Below are 9,820 nucleotides of genomic sequence, written 5' to 3'. Positions count from 1 at the left end.
TCTACGCTTCTACTGGCCTGGACCACAAAGGCTATCATGACAGTGCCATGCACTTCTGTGGGATGAGACAGTGAAGAGGCGAGCACGCACCGAGAATGCACTAGCGAATAAATTATGCGGCAACCAAACCTTTCGCCGGCCCCCCTCTCAATCCCAAGGCTCTACCGATTGGCAAAAAACTTAGGGTGGAGAGTGGACCCTTGATGAAATTAGGGACGTCAAGCAATGCACCCGTGCAACCATCTCTTTCCTTCTTGTCGTCCGGGCAGGATAAAAATGCAATGATAGAACGTGCCAATGAGACGGAGCCCTTGGCTAAAAGATACAACTCCATACACACTCAGCAACAAGCGCATCTTAGAATCGAACACCAAATGTGCAGTGTGTTGCAAGCCGTGCAGACACCTACATATAGGGTATATCCATCAAAACAAAGCGACAAGTACTTCCCACCAGCTCCGCCATTGCGATTACTGAATGGGATAATACTCACCGCCACAGATTAATGACCATCATTACTGTCTCGGAATAGATACAAGCACATCGAGCTTCATCCGATCAACTGGATGAATTTCACCTTGAAGGGGCCCAATCCAAAAGTTCCGGAGGTCATCTCCTGGAACTCTCAAGAACAAGGCCCATCTTACATGCAAACTCTGCTACTGTGCAAACATAGGTTGCAATTAAAGAGAAATTGCAAGGCCGTCACAATGGCCCAAGGCCAATGCTCTGACTAAGTCAATTTTCTCTTGCAATCACCATGCCGCCGTTCACAGAGAGATCTCCCCATTCACTTGTGATGCGACGCACAATCCAAGGGCTAGATGCGAACTCGCCCTTGAAAGGCCACTTTCCAAGGCATCCCCCGATGACACATTGGAACGACAACCGCTGTCGAACCATTTCCCAATGTTGTGCCGATCGAGTTGGCATAGAGCCGCTAGACGAGGGCTCCCGTTTTAGATCGAGTTTTAAAATCACCAAGAAGACACGGTGAGGGCTGGCAACCACTGCCAAACCTTTTTCTAAAATTGCACCAGCTGACTGACTAGAAAACATTCTTTACGCGATAGGCACGCAAAATTTTTTGCTAGAGCGCCAAGCACCCACCTCATGGCCAGAGACAAGGGCTCGCCATTAGATCAACTTCGAAATCGCTGAACAGACGCACTGTAGAATGGCAACCGCTGCCAAGTCTCTTTCGTAGTTGTGTCAGTCGAGTGATCGAAGAAGGTGATTTAAGAGAGGGTCCAAGGATAGCCATTCATCGGGGGATTCGCGCCGATGGCATAAATTTATGCAATACCCGAGCAACACCGGATGGAGGTGCTAGACGAGGGCTCCCATTTTAGGTCAAGTTTTAAAATCACCGAGTAGATGCGGTGAGGGCTGGCAACCGCTGCCAAACCTTTTTTTGAAATTGCGCCATCTGAGTGACAAGAAAACATGATCTAAAGGAGAGTCCAAGAATAGCACCCTCGAGGGTGGGCTTCATGCCCCTCTAATTGATTCAACGTCGGCGTCCACCGTTTCAAAATCCGACATATCCATCCGCCCTGACAGCGGCGTTGAATCAATGAGGGGGGCACGGGAGAGGCTCGCGGCAACCACCTCTCCCGTTGTAGCTGCGATAGGCACGCAAAAAATTTTGCTAGAGCGCCAAGCACCCACCTCATGGCTAGAGACAAGGGCTCGCCATTAGACCAACTTCGAAATCGCTGAACAGACGCGCTGTAGAATGGCAATCGCTGCCAAGTCTCTTCCATAGTTGCGTCGGTCGAGTGATCGAAGAAGGTGATCTAAGAGAGGGTCCAAGCGTGTAGGCATTCATTGCAGGATTCGCGCCGATGGCATAAATTTATGCAATACCCGAGCAACACCGTACGGAGGTGCTAGACGAGGGCTCCCATTTTAGATCGAGTTTTAAAATCACCAAGTAGACGCGGTGAGGGCTGGCAAACGCTGCCAAACCTTTTTTTGAAATTGCGCCAGCTGAGTGACAAGAAAACATGATCTAAAGGAGAGTCAAGGAATAGCACCCTCGAGGGTGGGCTTCATGCCCCTCTAATTGATTCAACGTCGGCATCCACCGTTTCAAAATCTGACATATCCATCCGCCCTGACAGCGGCGTTGAATCAATGAGGGGAGCACGGGAGAGGCTCGCGGCAACCACCTCTCCCGTTGTAGCCGTGATAGGCACGCAAAAAATTTTGCTAAAGTGCCAAGCACCCACCTCATGGCTAGAGACAAGGGCTCGCCATTAGATCAACTTCGAAATCGCTGAACAGACGCGCTGTAGAATGGCAACCGCTGCCAAGTCTCTTCCGTAGTTGCGTCGGTCGAGTGATCGAAGAAGGTGATCTAAGAGAGGGTCCAAGCGTAGGCATTCATTGGGGGATTCGCGCCGATGGCATAAATTTATGCAATACCCGAGCAACACCAGACGGAGGTGCTAGACGAGGGCTCTCATTTTAGATCGAGTTTTAAAATCACCAAGTAGACGCGGTGAGGGCTGGCAACCGCTGCCAAACCTTTTTCCGAAATTGCGCCAGCTGAGTGACAAGAAAACATGATCTAAAGGAGAGTCCAGGAATAGCACCCTCGAGGGTGGGCTTCATGCCCCTCTAATTGATTCAACGTCGGCGTCCACCGTTTCACAATCCGACATATCCATCCGCCCTGACAGCGGTGTTGAATCAATGAGGGGGGCACGGGAGAGGCTCGCGGCAACCACCTCTCCCATTGTAGCCACGATAGGCATGCAAAAAATTTTGCTAGAGCGCCAAGCACCCACCTCATGGCTAGAGACAAGGGCTCGCCATTAGATCAACTTCAAAATTGCTGAACAGACGCAGTGTAGAATGGCAACCGCTGCCAAGTCTCTTCCGTAGCTGCGTTGGTCGAGTGATCGAAGAAGGTGATCTAAGAGAGGGTCCAAGCGTAGGCATTCATTGGGGGATTCGCGCCGATGGCATAAATTTATGCAATACCCGAGCAACACTGGACGGAGGTGCTAGACGAGGGCTCCCATTTTAGATCGAGTTTTAAAATCACCAAGTAGACGCGGTGAGGGCTGGCAACCGCTGCCAAACCTTTTTCCAAAATTGCGGCAGCTGAGTGACAAGAAAACATGATCTAAAGGAGAGTCCAGGAATAGCACCCTCGAGGGTGGGCTTCATGCCCCTCTAATTGATTCAACGTCGGCGTCCACTATTTCAAAATCTGACATTTCCATCCGCCCTGACAATGGCATTGAATCAATGAGGGGGGGCACGAGAGAGGCTCGCAGCAACCACCTCCCCCGTTGTAGCCACGATAGGCATGCAAAAAATTTTGCTAGAGCGCCAAGCACCCACCTCATGGCTAGAGACAAGGGCTCGCCATTAGATCAACTTCAAAATTGCTGAACAGACGCAGTGTAGAATGGCAACCGCTGCCAAGTCTCTTCCGTAGTTGCGTTGGTTGAGTGATCGAAGAAGGTGATCTAAGAGAGGGTCCAAGCGTAGGCATTCATTGGGGGATTCGCGCCGATGGCATAAATTTATGCAATACCCGAGCAACACCGGACGGAGGTGCTAGACGAGGGCTCCCATTTTAGATCGAGTTTTAAAATCACCAAGTAGACGCGGTGAGGGCTGGCAACCGCTGCCAAACCTTTTTCCAAAATTGCGGTAGCTGAGTGACAAGAAAACATGATCTAAAGGAGAGTCCAGGAATAGCACCCTCGAGGGTGGGCTTCATGGCCCTCTAATTGATTCAACGTCGGCGTCCACCATTTCAAAATCCGATATATCCATCCGCCCTGACAACAGCGTTGAATCAATGAGGGGGGCATGGGAGAGGCTCTTAGCAACCACCTCTCTCCTTGTAGCCGCGATAGGCACGCAAAAAATTTTTCTAGAGCGCCAAGCACCCACCTCATGGCTAGAGACAAGGGCTCGCCATTAGATCAACTTCAAAATCGCTGAACAGACGCGTTGTAGAATGGAAACCGCTGCCAAGTCTCTTCCGTAGTTGCGTCGGTGGAGTGATCGAAGAAGGTGATCTAAGAGAGGGTCCAAGCATAGGCATTTGTTGGGGGATTCGCGCCGATGGCATAAATTTATGCAATACCCGAGCAACACCGGACGGAGGTGCTAGACGAGGGCTCCCGTTTTAGATTGAGTTTTAAAATCATCGAGTAGACGCGGTGAGGGCTGGCAACCGCTGCCAAACCTTTTTCTGAAATTGCGCCAGCTGAGTGACAAGAAAACATGATCTAAAGGAGAGTCCAGGAATAGCACCCTCGAGGGTGGGCTTCATGCCCCTCTAATTGATTCAACGTCGGCGTCCACCGTTTCAAAATCTGACATATCCATCCGCCCTGACAGCAGTGTTGAATCAATGAGAGGGGCACGGGAGAGGCTCATGGCAACCACCTCTCCCCTTGTAGCCACGATAGGCACGCAAAAAATTTTGCTAGAGTGCCAAGCACCCACCTCATGGCTAGAGACAAGGGCTCGCCATTAGATCAACTTCGAAATCGCTGAACAGATGCGCTGTAGAATGGCAACCGCTGCCAAGTCTCTTCCGTAGTTGCGTCGGTCGAGTGATCGAAGAAGGTGATCTAAGAGAGGGTCCAAGCATAGGCATTCAATGGGGGATTCGTGCCGATGGCATAAATTTATGCAATACCCGAGCAACACCGGACGGAGGTGCTAGACGAGGGCTCCCATTTTAGATCGAGTTTTAAAATCACCGAGTAGACGCGGTGAAGGCTGGCAACCGCTACCAAACCTTTTTCTGAAATTGCGGCAGCTAAGTGACAAGAAAACATGATCTAAAGGAGAGTCCAGGAATAGCACCCTCGAGGGTGGGCTTCATGCCCCTCTAATTGATTCAACGTCGGCGTCCACCGTTTCAAAATCTGACATATCCATCCGCCCTGACAGCGGCATTGAATCAAAATGAGGGGGGCACAAGAGAGGCTCGCAGCAACCACCTCTCCCCTTGTAGCCGCGATAGGTACGCAAAAATTTTTGCTAGAGCGCCAAGCACCCACCTCATGGCTAGAGACAAGGGCTCGCCATTAGATCAACTTTGAAATCGCTAAACAGACGCGCTGTAGAATGGCAACCGCTGCCATGTCTCTTCCGTAGTTGCGTCGGTTGAGTGATCGAAGAAGGTAATTTAAGAGAGGGTCCAAGCGTAGGCATTCGTTGGGGGATTCGCGCCGATGGCATAAATTTATGCAATACCCAAGCAACACCAGACGGAGGTGCTAGAAGAGGGCTCCTGTTTTAGATCGAGTTTTAAAATCACCGAGTAGACGCGGTGAGGGCTGGCAACCGCTGCCAAACCTTTTTCCGAAATTGTGCCAGCTGAGTGACAAGAAAACATGATCTAAAGGAGAGTCCAGGAATAGCACCCTCAAGGGTGGGCTTCATGCCCCTCTAATTGATTCAACGTCGGTGTCCACCTTTTTTCAAAATCTGACATATCCATCCGCCCTGACAGCAGCGTTGAATCAATGAGGGGCGCACGGGAGAGGCTCGCGGCAACCACCTCTCCTATTGTAGCCGCGATAGGCACGCAAAAAATTTTGCTAGAGCGCCAAGCACCCACCTCATGGCTAGAGACAAGGGCTCGCCATTAGATCAACTTCAAAATCGCTGAACAGACGCGCTGTTGAATGGCAACCGCTGCCAAGTCTCTTCCGTAGTTGCGTCGGTCGAGTGATCGAAGAAGGTGATCTAAGAGAGGGTCCAAGCATAGGCATTCGTTGGGGGATTCGCGCCGATGGAATAATTTTATGCAATACCCGAGCAACACCAGACGAAGGTGCTAGACGAGGGCTCCCGTTTTAGATCGAGTTTTAAAATCACCAAGTAGACGCGGTGAGGGATGGCAACCGCTGCCAAACCTTTTTCTGAAATTGCGCCAGCTGAGTGACAAGAAAACATGATCTAAAGGAGAGTCGAGGAATAGCACATCCGGGGTGGGCTTCATGCCCCTCTAATTGATTCAACGTCGGCATCCACCGTTTCAAAATCCGATATATCCATCCGCCTTGACACCGGCGTTGAATCAATCAGGGGGGCACGGGAGAGGCTCGCGGCAACCACCTCTCCTATATAAGATATTAGTGCGAGGCTCGCTCTGCATTAGAAATTAGCGAACACAACGACATCCGCCTTAAAAATCCAAATCCTTTAAAATTCCTACCAAACAGCCATTCACGACCCATTTTTTTATGAGGTCGGCAGAGGAGCAAAAGATCGTCATCGGTTACGAGATGTGAGTTCATGGAGCCGAGGGACTGAAATGGTCATCGAGCTCATCCGATCAACTGGATGAATTTCACCTTGAAGGGGCCCAATCCAAAAGTTCCGGAGGTCATCTCCTGGAACTCTCGAGAACAAGGTCCATCTTACATGCAAACTCTGCTACTGCGCAAACATAGGTTGCAATTAAAGAGAAATTGCGAGGCCATCACAATGGCCCGAGGCCAATGGCTCTGACTAAGTCAATTTTCTCTTGCAATCACCATGCCGCCGTTCACAGAGAGATCTCCCCATTCACTTGTGACGCGACGCACAATCCAAGGTCTAGACACGAGTACGCCCTTGAAAGAAAGACCACTTTCCAAGACATCCCCCGATGACACATTGGAACGTCAACCGCTGTCGAACCACTCCCAATGTTGTGCCGATCGAGTTGGCACAGAGGCGACCTTAGGGAGCTCCCACGTAGCAATCGGGGTGTGCTTTCATGCCCATCTCTCACAAAAACCAATGTTAGCTGTGGACAAATTTGGAATCCAAGGGCTCGCATCCATCGATATCGTCAGCACTGGGTCTATATATTCAAAGGCCATGAAGAGGTTTCGATAAGAGAAGCTCCCCTGCTCGCTCGCACAAACATATCCCAAATTCTAGACACAAGCTCCTGCCCTTAGCATCGCTCTCCAGATCACCGCAATGACACATTGGAATGACAATCGCTGTCGAACAACTCCCGAAATTGTGGCAATGGAGTGAGAAAGAAGAGCAACTTTGGGGAGCCGCTCATAGCAAACGGGCTGTGCTGCTGCTTCATTCTGCTCTTATATAGATCCAAAATCATTGATTTTGTTTGGAATCCGAGGCTGCATTCGTCCTTGCTCAAACAAGCAATGGCTCTTCTAATCGAATGGCCACGGGGAGCTTCCGATAACAAAGGCTCCCTTGTCACTCGTGATGCGTAGGCCAACTGCTAGACGACGGGTCGCCCTTCAGATCGCTGCCCAGGCAACCACCACAACGGCACCATTGGAACGACAACCGCTGCCAAACCATTATGAAAATTTTGTGCCAAAGAAGTTGTTGCATAGAGAACGACTCTGGGGAGAGAGCCCTCACATAGCAAAATCGGGATGGCTTCACGGCCCTCCTAATAGAAACGATGCTGGTGCCAATATTCCAAAAATTCGAATAACGTGTCTTTCGCGAACACCAGCACTGATTTCTATTGGGGAGGGTCGCCGAGAACTCTTGTTATCAAAGCTCCCATTGTAAGCCGCGATAGGCACACAAAAAATTGCTAGAGCCCCAAGCACCCACCTCATGGCTAGACAAGGGCTCGCCATTAGTAGATCAACTTCGAAATCGCTGAACAGACGCGCTGTGGAATGGCAACCGCTGCCAAGCCTCTTCTGTAATTGTGTCGGTCGAGTGATCGAAGAAGGTGATCTAAGAGAGAGTCCAAGGCTAGGTATTCGTTGGGTGATTCGTGCCGATAGCAAAAAATTATGCAATACCCGAGCAACACCGGACGGAGGTGCTAGACGAGGGCTCCCGTTTTAGATCGAGTTTTAAAACCACCAAGTAGACGCGGTGAGGGCTGGCAACCATTGGCAAACCTTTTTCCGAAATTGCACCAGCTGAGTGACAAGAAAACATGATCTAAAGGAGAGTCAGGGAATAGCACCCTCGAGGGTGGGCTTCATGCCCCTCTAATTGATTCAACGTCGGCGTCCACCGTTTCAAAATCTGACATATCCATCTGCCCTGACAGCGGCGTTGAATCAATGAGGGGGGCACGGGAGAGGCTCGCGGCAACCACCTCTCCCCTTGTGGCCATGATAGGCACGCAAAAAATTTTGCTAGAGCACCAAGCACCCACCTCATGGCTAGAGACAAGGGCTCGCCATTAGATCAACTTCGAAATCGCTGAACAGACGCGCTGTAGAATGGCAACCACTGCCAAGTCTCTTCCGTAGTTGCATCGGTCGAGTGCTCGAAGAAGGTGATCTAAGAGAGGGTCCAAGCATAGGCATTCGTTGGGAGATTCGCGCCGATGGCATAAACTTATGCAATACCCGAGCAACACCGGACGGAGGTGCTAGACGAGGGCTCCCATTTTAGATCGAGTTTTAAAATCACCAAGTAGACGCGGTGAGGGCTGGCAACCGCTGCCAAACCTTTTTCCGAAATTGCGGCAGCTGAGTGGCAAGAAAACATGATCTAAAGGAGAGTCTAGGAATAGCACCCTCGAGGGTGGGCTTCATGCCCCTCTAATTGATTCAACGTGGGCGTCCACCGTTTCAAAATCTGACATATCCATCCGCCCTAACAGCAGCGTTGAATTAGTGAGGGGGGCATAGGAGAGGGCTCGCAGCAACCACCTCTCCCCTTGTAGCCGCGATAGGCACGCAAAAAAATTTTGCTAGAGTGCCAAGCACCCACCTCATGGCAATAAACAAGTGCTCGCCATTAGATCAGCTTCGAAATCGTTGAACAGACGCGCTGTAGAATGACAACCGCTGCCAAGTCTCTTCCGCAGTTGCATCGGTCGAGTGATCGAAGAAGGTGATCTAAGAGAGGGTCCAAGCGTAGGCATTCATTGGGGGATTTGCGCCGATTGCATAAATTTCTGCAATACCCGAGCAAAACCGGACGGAGGTGCTAGACGAGGGCTCCCGTTTTAGATCGAGTTTTAAAATCACCAAGTAGACGCGGTGAGGGCTGGCAACCGCTGCCAAACCTTTTTCCGAAATTGCGCCAGCTAAGTGACAAGAAAACATGATTTGAAGGAGAGTCCAGGAATAGCACCCTCGAGGGTGGGCTTCATGCCCGTCTAATTGATTCAACATCGGCGTCCACCATTTCAAAATCCGACATATCCATCCGCCCTGACAGCGGCGTTGAATCAATGAGGGGGGCACGGGAGAGGCTCGCAGAAACCACCTCTCCCCTTGTAGCCGTGATAGGCACGCAAAAAATTTTGCTAGAGTGCCAAGCACCCACCTCATGGCTAGAGACAAGGGCTCGCCATTAGACCAACTTCGAAATCGCTGAACAGACGCGCTGTAGAATGGCGATCGCTGCCAAGTCTCTTCCATAGTTGCGTCGGTCGAGTGATCGAAGAAGGTGATCTAAGAGAGGTTCCAAGCGTGTAGGCATTCATTGGGGGATTCACGCCGATGGCATAAATTTATGCAATACCCGAGCAACACCGTACGGAGGTGCTAGACGAGGGCTCCCATTTTAGATCGAGTTTTAAAATCACCAAGTAGACGCGGTGAGGGCTGGCAACCGCTTCCAAACCTTTTTCCGAAATTGCACCAGTTGAGTGACAAGAAAACATGATCTAAAGGAGAGTCAAGGAATAGCACCCTCGAGGGTGGGCTTCATGCCCCTCTAATTGATTCAACGTCGGCATCCACCGTTTCAAAATCTGACATATCCATCCACCCTGACAGCGGCGTTGAATCAATGAGGGGAGCACGGGAGAGGCTCGCGGCAACCACCTCTCCCGTTGTAGCCGTGATAGGCACGCAAAAATTTTTGCTAAAGTGCC

Source organism: Cupressus sempervirens, chromosome 2, assembly GCF_028749045.1.
Source record: "Cupressus sempervirens isolate cs-2001-9-10 chromosome 2, ASM2874904v1, whole genome shotgun sequence".
Lineage (NCBI taxonomy): Eukaryota > Viridiplantae > Streptophyta > Pinopsida > Cupressales > Cupressaceae > Cupressus > Cupressus sempervirens.
Note: the sequence above shows the minus strand (reverse complement) of the source record.